The sequence below is a fragment of the Protopterus annectens genome, chromosome 4.part0 (assembly GCF_019279795.1).
Source record: "Protopterus annectens isolate FY-2018-M chromosome 4.part0, PAN1.0, whole genome shotgun sequence".
Taxonomy (NCBI): domain Eukaryota; kingdom Metazoa; phylum Chordata; order Ceratodontiformes; family Protopteridae; genus Protopterus; species Protopterus annectens.
The window spans coordinates 694,837,066-694,856,095 of record NC_056733.1 but is presented as its reverse complement, the minus strand read 5'-3'; the positions used below and the strand labels follow the sequence as shown (position 1 = coordinate 694,856,095).

Sequence of the window (19,030 nt, the reverse complement as noted above, 5' to 3'; positions counted from 1 at the left end):
AAAGGCACTATAGCGGGCAGCAAGAGCCTTAGCCAGTATCCAGAATCTCAGGGGTGACAGGTGCAGCCCATCTCTGGCAAAGCATCGTGGTCTGTCGACCATGTCATCCCAGGCAGACAGATACTGGATCCCCTAATTATGACACCAGAAGCTAAGCCAATTGTTGAAGTCAATCATTTTGTCCTTGCAGTATCATTCTGGCTGATGGCAGGATGCTACTCAAGGCTAGGGTCATAACTGCCTGGGCTACAAGACTGGAGAGCTCTTCCATGTCTCTTTTCATGTAGTCCATGGAGGTACGTCTCAGGTCATTCACGCCAACATGGACAATGACAGAGTCATATTTGTACTTGTTGTGGAGTGACCTGCGTGCGTGGGTTATGTGGTGGATCCTGGCACCTGACAGGCAGGTGACAGTAATCTTCTTGTTTAGCCTGACGAGTGGGACATCAGTGTGCCTGACTATAGAGTCACCTATGACTAATGTGTTGGGTACGTTGGTTTGCCTTATGGGCTGTGGTTGAGTGGCACACTGAGTCTGTGGGCTATGTGTCATTTGGGTTGTGTTGGGGGGTGGAGGTTGCTTGCATTTTTGCTTTGGAGGTCTCTGTTGCTTGAGTAGATTATTATTGAGAGCCTACGTGAATGTTTTTTTATTTCTATGTGTGGATTTTGGTGGTGTAGCTTTAGTGGGACTATGTGATGAGTGTGGTGTGGTGCAAGTGTTTACCTTCTCCTCTTGACTGTCAAGTTCAGTCTTGGTTGGAGAGAGCTTTACCTCCAGTTTGCCTAGATAAGTGCATCTCTCACGGGTTGTAGTGTTGGGTGGTAGGAGGAGAGGGTTGTCTGTGTACATGAGGCAATTGCTACATTGCCCCAAGATGCCCAGATTCATCAGATAGACAGGAGAGAACACTGTGAGCTGACTCTTGGACATGCCTGAATAAAAAAATATTTTCCTCTAGACAAGTGAGTACAAGAACTGTTTTTCTCTAAGCAAGTGAGGAAAGTAAGTACAAAAACTGTTTTCCTCTAGGTAATGAGGAAGGTTAAGTGCTGTAGTAATTTCTAGTTTATTTAGTGCTTACAACAAGTTCTGAACAAGTGCTGAGCATGAATAAGCAAATTCAAGTGCTAAAACTAAGAATCTATATCTGAACTAGACTAGTTAAAGGAAAGAAACAAGTGCAAATGTGGGCTTTTAAATCAGAAAGTTGAGAAAGATAGAAAAACTGCCCAAATGGCCAATAACTACAATTTCTGGGCCAGAACCACTCCTTATGTGGTAGATAGGTTACCTAGTGCTTACCACTCCCACTGATAAGCTAGAAGGATTCCCTCCAACACAGAAAGGCTTGGGGGGCTCAGGAGCTTACAAACAGTCCTGGATACAGCAAATCTGTATCTGGACTAGACAAGTTACAGGAAAGGGGGATACAAGTGCAAAAGCAGGCTTTTAAATCAGAAAGTTGTGAGAGATGGAAAAACTGCCCAAACAGCCAATAACTACAATTTCTGGGCCCAGAAACCACTCCTTATGTGGTAAATAGGTTACCTAGTGCTTACCACTTCTACTGATAAGCTAGAAGGCTTCCCTCCAACACAGAAAGGCTTGAGGGGCTCAGGAGCCAAACAATCCTGGGTACAGCAAATCTGTATCTGGACTAGACTAGTTACAGGAAAGGTAGGAAATAAGCGTATTTTTTTTTGTTACAGTTAAGCAGAATACAAGGAGTTTCTAGCAACGTTTGTTTTTTTTTTTTGTAAAGCAAAGGGAGAAAGGAGAAGCAGAAGATAATTCAAGGTTAGGAAACTAAGTGGATTAGCCTTCTCAAACATTCTCTCTGTATTAGGTAGAATGAGCTAATGACACTAGACTGGGAGGAGTGTCCCAGATCAAATTTGCAGTAGGGGGCGGGCAACTGCAAAGCCACCAAGTATAACAGCAAGACACCAACATGAAGGGAGGGTGGGGAACAATACTACATCTACTAGCCTACACTCTTTTACACAGTAAACACTACAGAAATGTTTATCACAGCAGAAGAACAGCATTGAGCCACAAAATTAAAGTTTTTAAACAGATAAAGAAGCACGGAGACTCTACAGAATGCTTTTAACTTCCAACAAATTAGTTATATGATACACTCCTTGGCGGGAAATCAGAACAAACAGGTGCTTAACAAGTAGAGAAAATTTCCCATTAATACCTTTCACACAGTGAAACTAGTTAAAAAGCTTTACCACAATGCAACAGTAAAAACCTTATTTATCAGGCCCTGTAAGGCAGACAATTTTAGTTTAACCGTGCAGATTAGTTAATAGCAATAAAATACAGCAAAAAGTATGCAGCAGGCAATAAAAAGTGCTATATATAAATTGCTATAAGCAATAACTAGGAAAAATAAGCAAAAAAAAGGATACTTATAATGTTGTATATCTCAGATCAGAGTTGTAGTCAGTGCCCCTCCTCCACTCGGCGTAGTGTCTATAGACCCTTACACTTAGCCAAATAAACTACATCTCTACTTGCACAGTCTGCATAATGTGAAAACCTATATTCTTTAAATGTGGTAGGGTGTACAAACACATTATCATTAATCATATATGCACAAAAATTGCACCCTCTACATGCAAATGTACCCACCTCTGGGAATCTATCTTCACTGGTCTCGTATTCTCATAACAAAGAAGCCTTTTTAAAGATTTCTTATTTCTAAAAGTAAAACTTGGTGTGCCCCCTATTAAACTCTTAATCCTCTCATCAAATGTAAGAATATACCAATTCTTACAAATCACATCACAAACCTCCTTATTATTTGAGGAGAAGGGCATAATAAGCCTACATACATTACAATGTTGGTGCTGTATTGATAAACCACCTTGTGTTAGTGTTCTCCTATCAGTAAAATATAGTTGCTCATTCACTAAGTGTATAACCTCTATTCCTAAAGTATATCCCTAATAACCTAAAGGTATCCTTAAATATTTGCAAAGTGCTAGTGAGTTTGAGACTCTTAGACCCTGTCCTTTCACAATACTCTTATAAACGTATGATGTAGGCATACTTTGTCTACGTAATAAATTATTTTTACCTCTCAACTGTACAGATTTTCACAGAATGTCCAGATTTTTGTCTCATATTTTTGGCCTGTTCCTCATAAAATTTGTGGTTTTCTGGCAAATCAGTGGAATGATCTGAGGATTACAGTCACTAAATAATGACATACATTTAAGTTTCAGACTTCAGATCCTTCAGAAAATGTATGTTAAAACAAGCCCTGTTATTCTAGCAATGTTATAAGTTTATTTATTTATTTATTTATTTACATTTGTTGACTGGGACTGTCAGACTGGAAGTAGGTCCATTTTCAGCGGAGGCCCGGGGAGAAAAGCTCCACAGTTAAAATAAACAGACAGTAGTTACATTGGACTACATGGCGATTAACAATTTAACATAGCAATTAATTACAAACATATTTACAGATGAAGAACATAGTACATCAGTAGACAACTAGAATCTTTATCTGCAAAGTACATAACAGACATTAACAAATGTTACAATAAGAAGTTCCTTCTGTATAATAAGTACTAGGCTGATGAGCATCTGAGCTTGCTATAATCAAGGTAGTTAGTGGGGTGGAAAGAAAGGTAGTGGTTGGATGGGGTGGGTGATATTAGAGTGGGAGTTGCAAGGGCATAGCCAGCATGTTTTTAGGTGCACTTTTAGTAAAGTTTTGAAGTGGGTGCATGATGGTACGGAGGTAATAGTGGGTGGGAGGGAGTTCTATAATTTGGCTATGGCGCAAAAGAATAGTGCTTCACCAGCAGAGTTATTGGCTTTAGTGATCTGCAAGTGATTTTTGTTGCTGATCACTAAAGCCAATAACTTGGTTTATAAGAACAATGTTTAAAATATGTCCCTATTTTTGGGGCTTTGTCCAGATTTCTTCCACTAAAAATTTGAAAAGTATGCTACAATCTTTCCTATAAATCTCAGTGGATATCACTCCTCTGTCATTAATTATCTTCACATCAAGGAACTCTATTTTCTCCTTTGATGCTTTCAACGTAAAAAATAGGAAGTCAGTGGTGGTATTAATGTATTCTAAAAAAAATATCAAGATCTATTTGTGTGCTGCTCCACAATACAAAAAAAAATCCTCCACAAATCTCTTATAGCATGTCACATACTTCAAAAACTTGGTGTTAGATAGTATAAACTTGGTCTGCCAGTGTACCGTTACAATGTTAGCATAAGAGGTGGCACACAAAGTGCCCATAGCTACTCCAGCTATTTGCAGATAATATTCATTATCAAATAGGAACACATTATTATTCAAAATTTAATTATATTAACATGCATATCAATGAAATCTTTTTTGTTGAAAAATCACTATTACTTTGAAGGAATAACCTAACAAATTCTAACCTAGTATCATTTGGGATTGAGGTGAACAAAGATGTAACGTCTAATGTCACAAACACAGCATCTTTGACTGAACGCTCAGTAAAGAAATATGTCGATAAAGTCTCAAGAAAATCTTGTGCATCTTTAAGTACAGTTATTACCTCTGTTAACTATTGCTCAAAGTTCATTCTCCACATACATAGACACAGGTTTAGTTAGCCATCCTGTGCCTGATACAGTAGGTCTTAAAGGGAGATCTTTCAAATTCTTATGTATTTCGGGTAAACCCATAAAGGATGGCACTACTCAACGATTGAACTAATAAATATCTACATAGATGTGTATCTAAACTTCTATATAGTAAACAGTCATACAGATCATCAGAAACATTTTTAATGACTATATCAAACCTTATTTAAAGTGCGATAAGTAAAAGTGTCTTATAACATGCTCTTAATTTTCATATCATAGATCGTTTTATCCATAATAACAATGGCTCTGCCTTTATCGGCAGGCCTATTAACTGTGCTGTTATTCGCCTGCAAATTCCTCAACTCTGTATGTTCTCTGTATGTAAGATTAAAGAATTTCTTACCTTTCTCAGGTCTGTTGGCCAAATGTACTACGTCATTTTCACAAGTTTTGTTAAAAGTTTCCAACAAAGGATGTAATAAAGGCATATACGTGCTTGGCTCCGATGTTGTCAAGCTTCATTTATCCTTGACAGATGGGGTTCAGTTTCGATATCATAACCGACTTGGCCGTTACTACAGCTCGCGCCAGTCAAAAACTGTCAAACTTCACCTCTACCTAGAATCCCCCTCTCTCAATTACCTCAGATCTCATTTGCCACTTTCCAAAAACAGTCGCATCTAGCTACTACTCTTGACCGCTAGTGGGTTTAGGTAAATTTTTTGTCTTTTTCTTAAAGTTTCTGCCTCTTTTCCCTTTTCATCTTTCTCTTTACACTTAGTGTTCTCCTCCAAGTATCATCACTGTATCATCATTGATACTTTTCCCCTTTATGCTTTTGTATATTTCCCACTATCATTGCTGATAGTTCCCCCCGTACTCTTTTTCCTGTCCCTGTACATACTTGTGTATTTCTACGACTATCATCACTGATGGTCCCTTTTTCCCTTTTTCATTCCTTTATAAAAATAAAAATATAGTAAAAATAATAACCTTTCTGCTGTCATATTCCCTTTCTTTGTGGAGTGATATTTTCTTTAGTTATTTTTTTCTAGTTGCTTTCCTCACTTTGACATGGCTGAGAAGGGTAAGGGCCCCTCTGGTTTCAAAAAAATGCCAGAAGTGTGGCCATAAAATTCCCTCATCAGATTTTCACTTGTGTGTATTGCCTTAGCCCCCACCACTTACAGGAAGACTGCAGCATTTGTCACGCCTTTAACCACCATGATCTTGTGGAAAGGCTTAATAAGCTTATTTTAAAAAGACTTCTTCCTTCAGCTTTTGGGGAAGTCTTATATACTCTAGATAAAGCAAAGACAGATGTTTCATCATCTTCATCTTTGTCTTCTATGGGAAAAAACTAAGAAAAGAAGTATCTTGATTCCAACCTCCCTGTCAGTTCCAAAAGCCAAGAAATTGAAGACCTCTGTTCCAAAATTTTCCACAGAACCACAGGCCTCTGCTGTTGACACTCCAGTGCCGACGTCCATTCTGGCACCAATTGCAGTTTCAAGCCCTTGAATACTCAAATGACAATAGCATCTTTTCCTCCAGAACAGCATCAGATAATTGTGGTTCAGGTTCAAAAGTTAATTCACAGAAAGAAGGTTCCAGCACGATTAGTCTTGCAAACTCTAGAATCCGTCGCAGCTTCTATAACATTAGTGCCACTAGCCAGGTTACATATGAGAATTCTGCAATGGCTATTAGCCTGCCAGTGGTCTATCTTTCACCACCTGCTGTCAGACCAAGTACTGATCACCAATTTTTGCAAAATTGATCTTCGTTGGTGATATAGTCTGAACAAATTCTTCATAGGTATCCATTTTTTTTTCCAGAGCCCATGGCCATTGTGACCACGGATGCCTGCCAGATGAGGTGGGGGGGCATTATCTGGACAAGATGGTCCAAGCCACTTGGCCCCATTAGAGTCCAACTTGCATGTCAATATCCTGCAGATAGGATCGGTTCTTCTTGCGTTACAGGCCTTTCAGACAGCTGTTCCTCAAGGGACTATTGCAATTCAAATGAACAATATGTCAGTGGTTTGGTACATCAACAAGCAAGGAGGAACCAAGTCTTACCTTCTTTGTCAAGAAGCCCTCAGAGTGTGGCAGTGGGCAACCTCGTCCAACTGCTTTCTAATAGCAGTGCACATTCTGGGGAGTTCCAGTGTGATTGCAGACAAGCTGAGCAGATGCATCCTTCAGCCTCACAAGTGGTCTCTCAATCTAGAAGTGGCGAAAATGATATTCCATCACTGAGGTTAACCTTGCTGCAGTCTGTTCACATCTCCCCTAAACAAGTGCAGCAATTGCTTCACCATGATTCCCCCTCTGGGAAAGTCAGCCAGAGAAGCACTCCTCCATGATTGTCCCCCAGTCTCCTGTATGCCTTTCCCCTGATACCTCTAATTCCTAAATTTTTACAGAAAGCACTCAAGCTGAAGAGCACAGTAATCCTCATTGCTCCTTTTTGGCCTCAACAGATTTGGTTCACCTTTCTTTGGCCTTACTTGATTCAACAACCATGAATTCTGGACCCAGTGCCAGATCTTCTGTCCCATCCAGACAGTCATGTTCACCCAAACATTTTGAACCTCAAGCTGACTGCGTGGTTCTTCCAATTCCATTAATTGCCAGTCGTCTTAGTATTTCCTCTCCAGTATGCCACATCCTTTTGTAGGTTTATAAACCTTCCACTAGAAAACTACATTTAAATAAGTGGAAGAGATTTACAATTTGGGCCCATGAAAAGCAAATTGATCCTTTTTCTGCTTCAATACAGCATGTTTTACATTTCTTAGCATCACTGTTCAATGATGGAGCTTTTCCATCCACCATCAGACTACAATTGGCTGAAATTTCATATTTTCACAGTAGTTTAGAAGAACGTTCTTTAGCCTCTCACAGGCTTTGTAAATCATTCCTAAGAGCAGGGGCGGCCCGTGCTGTTGGACTGCCGGACTGCAGCCCCCTCAACTGATACTAAAAGAAATAAAAACAAATAAATAAAAAAAAAAAAAAGTTTAAAAATTTGCGGACTTCGCGCATGCGCAGTAGTCCGGACTGCTGCTGAGAGTCTCTGCGCATGCTCCAGGCAGCCCTGATAGGGAAACATGAGGAACGGAGCTCCCACAAGTCTATGCAGTTTTAAACTGCATAGACTCGCTGGGGAAACGCGTCGGGGTCGGACTGCAACACCAGCAGTCTGGAATTGCTGCAGTCTCTCGTCGGGAAGATCTCGCGGGTGGGTCTGGAGTTGCAGGCGGGGTTTGGATCTCGCGGGTCTTTGGATGTATTGCAGGTCACGGGCTAAGTTTGGATGTACTTGCATTGGATTTATGGAGAAAGGACATTGAATTTATGGTGATTTACTTGCAGGTGAGTGTGTTGGATTTATGTATGGTGAGTTTACTTTGTGTGCATGTTAGATTTATGTATGGTGAGTTTACTTTGTGTGTGTTGGATTTATGTATGGTGAGTTTACTTTGTGTGTGTGTTGGATTTATGTATGGTGAGTTTACTTTGTGTGTGTGTGTGTGTGTGTGTGTGTGTGTGTGTATTTGTGTTTTGTGCACTCTTGTTCTTTATTCAGAAAGCATATATAAAGTGGTGCACTGACGCATTTAAAAAACAAAATAAAATCTTAAAATAATTTATGACCAATTAAAAAGCATACATTTCCCTTTAAAAATAATACAAATATACACTTCCTTAGTAAGATAGTTAAATTTTCAAAAGCTGCCAATGCGACTTGTGGTTTTCGATCTTCCTGGTTACACCAAGGTGGATTGTTTTTATCCTCAGTGTGCAATGACGTCAGAGGAGAGCATATTAACAAGCAAGGTTGCCAAGAATGGAGCCCTCTACAAAGAGAGTTCAAAACTTTCAGTTCATTTTGGCAGAAAGCACACTTGCACAGCAATACTAGTTACTGATGAACTGCCTAGATCCAGACAGTGAGTGTCAGAACACACAATATATGGACGTTGTGTTCAGACAGACATTCTGAAACAAGCTGAACTATATAACCTTAAAAATTAAGCATCAGAATCACTGGACACAATGGGAAAGGGTGAGACAGGAAGGCCTTTACAATTAACAGACAAATCGACTGTGTGTGTGTTCGCTTCCTTATCAGCGCTGCTCACCATAGACAGGAGCACTACTGTTGATTGTGTGGGCCTTTTTAACTTGTTGCAAAGTAACTCAGGTGACGTAAATGTTTTACTACATCAGAACTTTTTTTTCTCAAATTTGAGTTGTAAAAACTGGAGAAGAGGGAAGACATGAGCTTAGAATCTGTGCATATTCAAAACATGGTATATAAGACCCTGCATAAGTGGGTGAAGGGAGGCTGGCCTTACTTCAAAAAAATGTTATTTAGTGTACAAATATCTATTTATAGCAATGACAAGGTAACACAATTAAAAAACATATTATTATTAGATGTTTCAGTTAGGACTATTTGCATCTTTAGTATACAAGATACAATTAATCACACACAAAAAATACCTCACAAATGAATCTAAACTCTCTCTTGCACAAGCTTTACTACTTCCCACCCTATTTTATGCTGCCCCAGTCCTCACTAACCTACAGTCTAGTCTTATGCCTATGCTGGAACTCATATATAATAAAAGTTGCTAGATTTGCTGTAAAATTAACCCTACCGCTCACACCACTGGCTATCTTTGAAAAGACTACAGTGGCTTGAATTCCAGCAATAACTCCTACCACCTCAGCTTCACCCGATCCTAAACAAACCCTCCACCTGTCCTGCTCTCTCATCACTCATCTCTCTACACTCCATAGCTCTTACCAACACCTCTTGGAAATTTATAAGCCCAATAAAAGCATAGGCAAACCTAACTACGTAGCAAAAACTTGGAACTCCCTCCCTCCTGCCAGAACACTTAAACCCTCTCTAACAAAGTTTAAAATTGCAGTAAAAAATTCTATTCAACCACTGTATATGTACCTGCACTCGGCCAGGCTCATCTCCCTCAGCTCACTTGCTAAGTGGCTGCCATTTTTCTTCTCCTCATTGCTACTGGCACCTCTACCCAGATAGCATACTGCATTCTAATCCTTTCTGCCTAACTTATGTAAACAATCTTTTTCTATTAATTTCTCCTGGAATTATATATATATATATATGCATTGTTTATCTGAACTGTTGATATTATACTGTTAATTGTATCTTGTATTTATTAAACACAATTTGTACTCCTGGAACTTTTCTCCCTGGGCCTCCACTGAAAATGGATATGTATGCAGTTGGATTTTCCCAGTTAACAAATGTAAAATAAAATAAAATAAATTAAATAAATAAATAAAACTCCTTTACATTCACTCTGTTGCATATGTATGGAATAAACTCCCCTATGTTCAAGAACTATCTTTAACACTAACTGCTTCAAGAAATCTCTGAAAGACAGCCTGCTAAACTCATGGTCCTGCTTATGCTCCAACTCAACTTAAACTACCCTCCCCCCTCCATTTCAGCTAACCTCTCCTTACCCCTAATGTTAATGTTGCACTACATTTTCTTACAGCTTCTACCTCCAAACCCTTCCTGTCTATCTGCTGCCTTCTGCTATTTAAATCCTGCTTTAACTCCTAATATTAGGCTGTACTACAAACATTTTGCCTTGCATAAATGTCACAGTTTACCATGAGTGTAGCTCGTTAAATTCTTGCATATAATTTGAAAGTAATTACTTTTATTCTCTGTATTATTATGTCACAGTTTTTATGTATGTATCTTTCTACTTGTATAACTGGACTGTTTCTCCTCAGTCGGACTATCCCAGTCAACAAATGTCACACAAATAAATAAATAATCACAATAAATCTCAATGGATAGGAGTTGGTGCAAAGCATGTACTTTAATGAAGTTTAAACTTTTATGCAACTCCATGGTCAGTGCCAAGACACCTGAAACTTTAGAACAAGTTGACGCATGTAGAACTGGCTCCTGCAGGTTACCCTAGCTAGAATGTGTCCCTGTCTGTCTGAATGAAATGGAATGAAATGTTGGCTGCATATACCAGTCTGTTTGAGCTCAATTAAATGCAAATACAAATCTTTATTGACATCCCAATATACCAGTGTTTGTAGCCAACCAGTAAAATCTCACGAATATTGTAGCAAAAGTTTGGCTGCAAAATGGTACTCAGTGAAACAAATAGCAACTTAAATGCCATTTATTGCGAAGGAGCAGGAGTTCCCAAATGGGTAGATTAAGTCCTGGGGCAGTAACAGTTTGGCCACTTTAAGCAGGTGGGTAAATCAATTACAGCTGGCAAGCCAGTTAAGTTAGTGGGCCTCAGCTTGGGGAGGGGTGGGAAAATTAAATTTGCTGAGGAGCAGGTTCAGTCCAGTGTTGTCAGAGCTATAGCAGGTAAACCAGGCTGTCTGAAACACAAACTTTAGCAAAACAATAAAGAGAAGGAAGCAAAGCTCAAGTCCATACCTGCCATGTTAGTGCTGGTATTAATAGGCATATCCAATAGTTTTAAAGTTGACCTGAAGGAAGAGACCATTTCAGGGTGTACTATTTTGGTTTAGACCTGCTAAAATCAAGTAGGTAGCGTTTCTGTGCTTTGCCTGAAAGGAAACTAAACAATGTTTTTTTTTATGATTTTTTTTGCTCATCTGGTTTGGTTGCAGCAAACATTTCAGGTATCATAAAGGTTAGATTTTAATAGAACAACCCAATGAGTGTTGTTTTTGGTTTTTAAATTTATATATATATATATATATATATATATATATATATATATATATATATATATATATATATATATATATATATATATATATATACACACACACACACACACACAATCAACGTATTTTCCTTTGTTTTAAATCAATCAACTTCAGTGAGGAAAATATATATCACACATAAGTACATACATACAACATCTTGGCAGTTAACTTATATGTTATACATGGTAACAGTCAATTTAGTTGATAGCTGATTCTCCCAAGTTGTTAACCTGTCAGTCACAATCATTGTTGGCTGAACTGTGATACACTTCACCAATGTTATGCCAATTACTGATGGGTTTTGGAAATTTGCTTTTGTTGTAATTGTGGGGCTGCAAAACCCAGTACATAACAAAAGTGCACAACATGCTTTCAGTACAGTTGAGGGTTTGTTTCTGGCTTTGTTGGGAGGTGGTGTGTGTGTGTGTGTGTGTGTGTGTGTGAGAAAATGCCCCAGGTGCAATATATACTGGTGGTTAGACTCATGGTGGTGTGGTAGGGAATACCTCAAGCTTGAACCCTGTACCCTGTATGCAGGTGTAAGACTTGAGTTCCCTACCCACCACCATTTGTAAAAAAATTGCAGATTTTTGCCTCATATTTGATCTGATCTGTTCCTCATAATATCTGTGGTTTGTAAATGTTGCAATGCTTGATATTTGATGGTGCAGTAGTAGCATTGTTGCCTTACAGCTGCAGGTTCTCAGGTTTGATTCTTGGCTGGGGCCTGTATCTTCTCCCTGTGTTTGTGTGGGTTTGCTTTTGTGTCCTCCCATGTTACAAAGACATGTCTGCATTATTTCTTCCTGGGCCTCTGCTGAAAATTGTTTTTTGTTCCAAGTCAGACTGTCCTGATTAACAAATGTTAAATACAATTGACAGGCATTTGAATTTCAGACTTCAGGTTTCTGAATGTTTAATTCCTTACATATTTGATGGTGCAGTGGCAGTATTGTTGCCTCACAGCTATAGGATTTGTGGTTTGATTCTTGGCTGGGGTGCCTTCTGTGTGGAGTCTGCATCTTATCTCTGTGTTTGTGTGGATTTGCTCTGGTGTCCTGCCATTTTGCAAAGACATGTGTCTACAGTATTTCTCCCTGGGCCTCTGCTGAAAATTGTTTTTGTTCCATCAGAAGTAAAATTGACAGGCATTTGAATTTCAGACTTCATAGTCTTCAGAAAATACATAGTAAAACAACTTTTTATTCTAGCAATAAATATATACCAACACAACCTTTTATTATAGCAATTTTTTAAGTTTATAAGATGACTATTTCAAATTTGTCCTTATTTTTGGCACTGTAATACCCTGTTAGTGGCTTTGTCCAGGTTTTTTGTGCTAAGGTTGACAGCTATGGCAAGAACTGAATTTGCTGAATATGTTTGAGGGCTGTATTCCCTCATTACTGGGTTTGTCCAGGTGTTTTGTGCTAAGAGGTTGACAGCTATGGTGAGAACTGAATTCATTAAATGATAGCCATTTAAGTTTCAGTCTTCCTCTCTTTCACAAAGCAGCTGATTTTGGCATAGTGGTATGTTGCTCTTGACTGTTTTGCACAGGGACCTTGGCTGTAAAATGTATGGTGGTAACACAGCATTTTTCTTTCACAAAGCAGGTGATTTGGCATAGTGGTATGTTGTTCTGGCTCTTTTTTGCACAGGGACCTTGGCAGTAAAATGTATGGTGGTAACACAGCATTTTATTCTAGCAGCTTTCCAAGATTATACAAGCAATGTTTAATGTGTCCCTGGTTTTTGTCCTTTTGACCCATCACAATAAATTTGGCTTTTTCCAGACTTCTTGTGCTGCGAAGTTGATGCAGTTGAGTATTGAGTAGATTTTACAAGGAGCTGAGAGCTGCAGGGGAAGAGAAGTTTAGTGCTGATTATGCTAAGTCAGCTCACATTGCTAATAGCACAACAGGTTGTGTACTTGCTTTTGATGCAGAAGGTTGTTGGTTCTACTCCCATAAGGGGTGAATGCTGCCGTACTGAAAGTTAAGATACTAACTATGAGCCTGTTATCAGTTTGCCATCCATTTCCTATTGCAATATTACTAGCTTATTTTAATGTAATTTAGGCAATTTATTCCTCAGGGGCATCAGACACTTTATTTTTCGATGAAACCATGAAATATAAAAGTGATTGCTAGCAGCAACCTCTTCATTACAGATTTATTTAACGTGGAATTATTTAGATTACTTTTTTACTACTTCAGAGATTGTGCATATTTACTGATAATGGTGGACTGTAGAATTGTGCATATTTACTGATAATAGTGGACTGTAGAAGTTTGAGTAGACTATTATGATGGAAATGTTCTGAATTGGGCAGTTTTGTTTCATTGTTTACTGGAAAAATGTTCAAATCAATATGAAGGTGTATCAAAGAGCATATGTATGTTTCATATGCAAGGGGCCTATGATTTGAAAACAGCCCAGAATTAATTTTTATCTGCCACGGGTAAAATGTATTTTCTTTGAATGTGGGTTTTAATGTTGTTTCAATGAATGTGAGTTTCAAGGGCAGAGAAGTTTTAATGCCAAGTTTGTTTAGCAGATGTCTTAGTGTTTGTGCTGTAAAATGCAAAATAAAATCTTCAAATGAAGTTCAAATCATCATAGAAGTAAATCAGTATGCACATTAGTGTTTATGGTAAATGGAGTGAAATAGCAAAGTAATGAATCATTGGAATGGCTGCAGGGGGAGGCTCCATTCGACCATGGTTTTATGAGGGGAAGGCGGCAAACTTAGACAGCCCCAGCTGAACTATACCTCCCAACTGTCCAGATTTTCAAAAAATGAATAGGTTTTTTGCTTCTTATTTTTGGTTTGTTCCTTATAAAATTTGTGGTTTTCTGGCAAATCATTTAGGAATTAAGTCACTAAATAATGACACACTAGTTTCAGACTTCATAACCTTCAGAAAAATGCATGCTAAAGTAAGACCTGTTCTATCAACTGTCCCATTTTAGTACTGTTTATATGTTCCCCCAATATATTTGGCCTTGTCCAGATTTATTGCATTAACAGGTTGAGAGGTACATGCAAATTGCTTTATAGAATTAGGCATAGCCAAACCTCTCAACTGTCCCTGAATTTGGCTCAAAATGTTGCTCTTCCCTAATAATCCCTCTGCAAAATAGCAATTTTGGAAGAAAACATGGAGGGTTTACAATTAAGAAATAACTGTAATAATCAGAGTTATAGATTACTTTTATTTCAGAAATGCATGTAGACTCTTTTATTTTGTCAGCTGCTCAAGTTAGCAGTACTAATATTAAAAAAGTGTCCCTTCTTTGACAGGTTCCCAGCTGTATTGTGTGGCTATTTTATATTGTTGCATCACATTTTTGGTCCATTTTTCATAAACTTGTGTTTTTTTGGCAAATTAGTGGTAAATCATTAAAGACTGAAGTTAGAAAATAATGACAGGCATTTGAGTTTCAGATTTCATATCCTTCAGAAAATTCATACTAATGCAAGACCTACTATTCTCTTTCTAAGTTTATAAGAGCAATATTTAAAAATTGTCCTTATTTTTGGGCCTTTATCCCACTTCTATGTATGGCTTTGCCCAGATTTCTTGCTCTGAGGGTGAGAGGTATGACAAATGTGTTAGGGCCATCACCGTCAGCCAGAGACATTTCAAATTGTGACATACTTGTTGCACCCCACTCCCCCATGTAGTGACTCTAGATGTGTCCAAGCAAAGCAAGGAGCAGTTATGCAGTGTAAATGTGCAGGGTATCCCCCCATACAAGGTAGACACAAGTACTACAGTGGCTTTTCATCTGTCCTTGATTTTTCAGAAAGGTCTGGTTTCTGTCATATTTTTGTACTGTTGATTTATGCTTATTACTCAAAGTGCCTGTTGCTCTGTGTTTTAAGTAGCAATGCTTTAATGACCATCAAGTAAGCTTGTCTGAGATCATAACATGCAAGTAAGCTTTAATAAGCATACTGTTAAATAATTGCCAACATTGAAGCCTTTCTGTTGTTGCCATGCAGAGAATACTTAACTAGATAATGTATAAGCATTGGATATTGAAATGCATATGACAGTATTTGTAGTAAAGGATAGGATTACATTATTTTAAGAAGCTCATTACACTTGTTGGAGACTTCTAGTGATCTCTGAGGGCTTTACCAGTAAACTAAACAGAATGCCATTCATGTGTGGTCCATAACCTGTACAGTAATAATTTAAGCAATGTATCTTGAGCTTGTTTCTTGTTTGCTTTTCATCTTTACTTTGATCGTGTTTTCCCCATGAAACAAGTAGATAGTTGTCAGGCAGCAGGTCTGTTTTGGATAAGAAACATTTTTACAAGTGGGGCATCACAGAGATTGCTACTTTCAGCATGTTACTTGGTGCTTTAATAAAGCTGAATATAAATTATAATTAGAACTGCAGTGCAAGGAGAAGTAGTTTGAGTTTAGTGCTGCTTGTTTTTCTTATACTTGATTTTGATTGGCATTCCCGTAATGTATTTAAAAAGTAATTTATGTTTTCATGCCTCACAACCTTTTTGTTTCCATCTAGATATTAAGTAAGCTGTCATGCAGCCAATGCATTTAAATATTTTTATTCTTTTACACTTCATTTGTCTTGATTGGACTCTCATAATGAGGGTTTGGCACCCAGGGCAGCATATTTAATTAAAGTTAGTTTTTGTGGTTTTGAGCATAGCTCCTCCCCTTTCTAGTTGGCCGCACCCCTTCCCATTGACCCCACCCATTCAGCTATCCCCTGCAGCCCCCCTTTGATTTGAAGTCACCAGCCGCCACTGCCTAAGAGGCACACTTTTGTTAAAACCCCCGTTCAAAGATCTGACACCTCCTTGGGACATGAACTTAGTACTACAGGCAGTAATATATTTCCCCATTTTAATCCTCTACGGAGTGTGATCTGAAGTTTTTATCTTCGAAGACCCTCTTTTTTTGTAGCTATTACTTCCACCAGAAGGATTTCAAAAATCCAGGCCTTATCATCTGAACCTCCTTACCTAGTTTTCTATAAGGATAGGATATCTTTACAAACAAACCCCTCCTTTCTACCCAAGGTAGTATCAGAAGCTAATATTAACCAGACTATTAATTTACCGGTCTTCTTCCCAAATCATTCTAACAAAGGAGAATGTGACCTACATTTACTAGACATCCCTAGACAATTACATTTTTATCTTCACAGAACGAAAAATATAAGACAATCAAGTCAACTGTTTCTTTTTCCAGTGAAAAGTTGGGCAAGGCAGTTGGCAAGATTACATTCTCTAAGTGGCTGAAAGAATGCATTTTATTCATTTATGATAAGAATAAATTAATCTTGCCTAAACCTGTCAAAGCACATTCTACAAGGTCTATAGCCACTTCAGTGGTCTTCCAGTCTAGAGCTTTAATGGATGACATATGTGCAGCAGCTAGTTGGACTTCACCCCATAACCTTATTACTCATTACAAACTGGACTTGGTCTCTAGGGGGAAGATCATCCTTTGGCTCAATGGTGCTTAGGAATATCCTTCAGTGAGTCCACTCAAGTTTTTAGGTAGCTGGGGACTCTGTCCCATCTGTCAAGGATAAAATGAAGATTGACAACATCAGATAAGGAAGTTATGTACTCACCATAACATTACATCTCTGTTGTCTATCTTCATTTTTCCTTGACCCCCCTCCATCCGCCAACCTCAAAGATTTTTTGGTGGAGCAGATCACATACACTTGAACTGTTATGTTATTCAAACACAGTAGATAAGGTTTCCATCTGGCTTACTTCCTATATTTATATTTATGCATACACAGTTTATGTCTTCCTATGTATTCTGCAAACTTGATTTGAGACAGAGGGATTCTGGGTAGAGGCAAAGCTCGAGAGTATTTGGCTGGCGCAAGCTGTAGCAACAGCCGAGTCCGTTCCGATATCAGAAATTAACCCCATCTATCAAAGATAAATGAAGACAGATAATACAGATGGATCGTTATGGTGAGCACATAACTTTCTTTTTTCTGAAAATGTAAATTTTTATCCTCAGAGTCAGCAAATAATAATTTAAGCATCACATTCTACTGAACATGTTGAGATCCACTATTAAGTAATAAACATCACTCTATGACACTGGAATAAAAGAAAGACCTATTTGTAACACAAACAATTGTACATCATCAAGTTCAAAACTTGAAGTGTTGAATACTAAGAAGGTGTCATTGCACTCCATTTTTTTTTATTGATTGCGTTACTATCGGTCACTTTGCAGAGCTTTTCCTCCTTCTTCCTTCCTCTGCTGTTCAATCTCTGATCTCTCGATTGATTTCTTATAGGTAGCAGTAACAATGGAAAAACTTGTGCACGTGTGTGTGTGTGTGTGTGTGTGTGTGTGTGTGTGTGTGTGTGTGTGTGTGTGTGTGTGTGTGTGTGTGTGGAGTGCAATGACACCTTCTTAGTAGAATAATAATGTGTTCCTATTTGCTAATGAACATTATCAACAAATAGCTGGAGTAGCTGTGGGCACTTCGTGTGCCAACTCTTATGTTAACATTGTAATGGCACACTGGGAGGCCAAGTTTATACTGTCTAACACCAGGTTTTGTGAAGTATGTAACATACTATAAGAGATTTGTGAATGATTTTTTTTTATTGTAGAGTGGCACACACATAGATCTGGATGTTTTTTTTTCGGAATATATTAATGTCACCACTGACTTCCTACGTTTTTCAATGAAAGCATCAAAGGAGGAAATAATAGTTCCTTGATGTGAAGGTAATTGATGATAGGGAAGTGATATCCACTGAGATTTACAGGAAAGATTGTAGGAAAAAACATTTATTACATAGACAAAGTTTGCATCCATCATATGTTTAGAAGAATATCATGAAATGACAGGGTCTAAGAGTCTCGAGACTCACTAGCACTGAGCAGAAATTTAAGGATAACGTTAGGTCATTAGAGAAAAACTTGAGGAATAGAGGATGTGAGAGTGTTCAATCTCGCCTTTGTTCTTACACATGGGTTCGGAGCCGATCCTCGGCTCCGTGCCGGCCGACTGCAAGCTCTGCATCGAGAAGAAGCTCGAGGACATCTAATACCCACAATCCCCCTCTGCCTTTACCTCAGATCTAGTTTGCCGCTGCTGCATTCGCATCGCTGGAGGCTAGCTTGAGGGTTTTTCAGATAAGATTTAACTTTCTTTTTGTTAAATTTTCAAGAGAACTTGTCAAAATCATTAGTTATTATATTTAGTGTAGTGTGTGTGTGTAGAGAGAGAAATTCTCGGTACCGTTAACTTAGTTTAACTTCTTTTAACTGGTATAGAGTTTTTCGGGGCCTACCACCCCTACTTGGATTGACAAACGGACTAACATATTACCGGATTTGACTCTTTTTTTCTCTGGATTGACTGTTACTGGACTTGACTTTTTTCTCTTACTTCAAAATGTCTGAGAAAATAAAATCTGGATTCAAACGTTGCCAGTGTGGCCAAAAGATGTCGGTCACGGACAACCACAGTTCCTGTGTCTACTGCCTTGGCCCTCTCCACTTACAAGAGGACTGTTCTATTTGTCACTCTTTTAGTGGGAGGGTCATGACAGATAGGCGCAGGAAACTGATGGATAGAGGTTTACTGAAACCCTCTTTCCAGGAGGCTCT

General features: G+C 38.5%; 1 protein-coding gene across 2 annotated transcripts in view; it reads left to right on the top strand.

The window, feature by feature from the left end:
• Positions 1–19,030, top strand: part of MORN3 (MORN repeat containing 3) — an 814,260-nt gene that overhangs the window by 163,461 nt on the left and 631,769 nt on the right. The gene's annotated exons all lie outside the window — the stretch shown is intronic.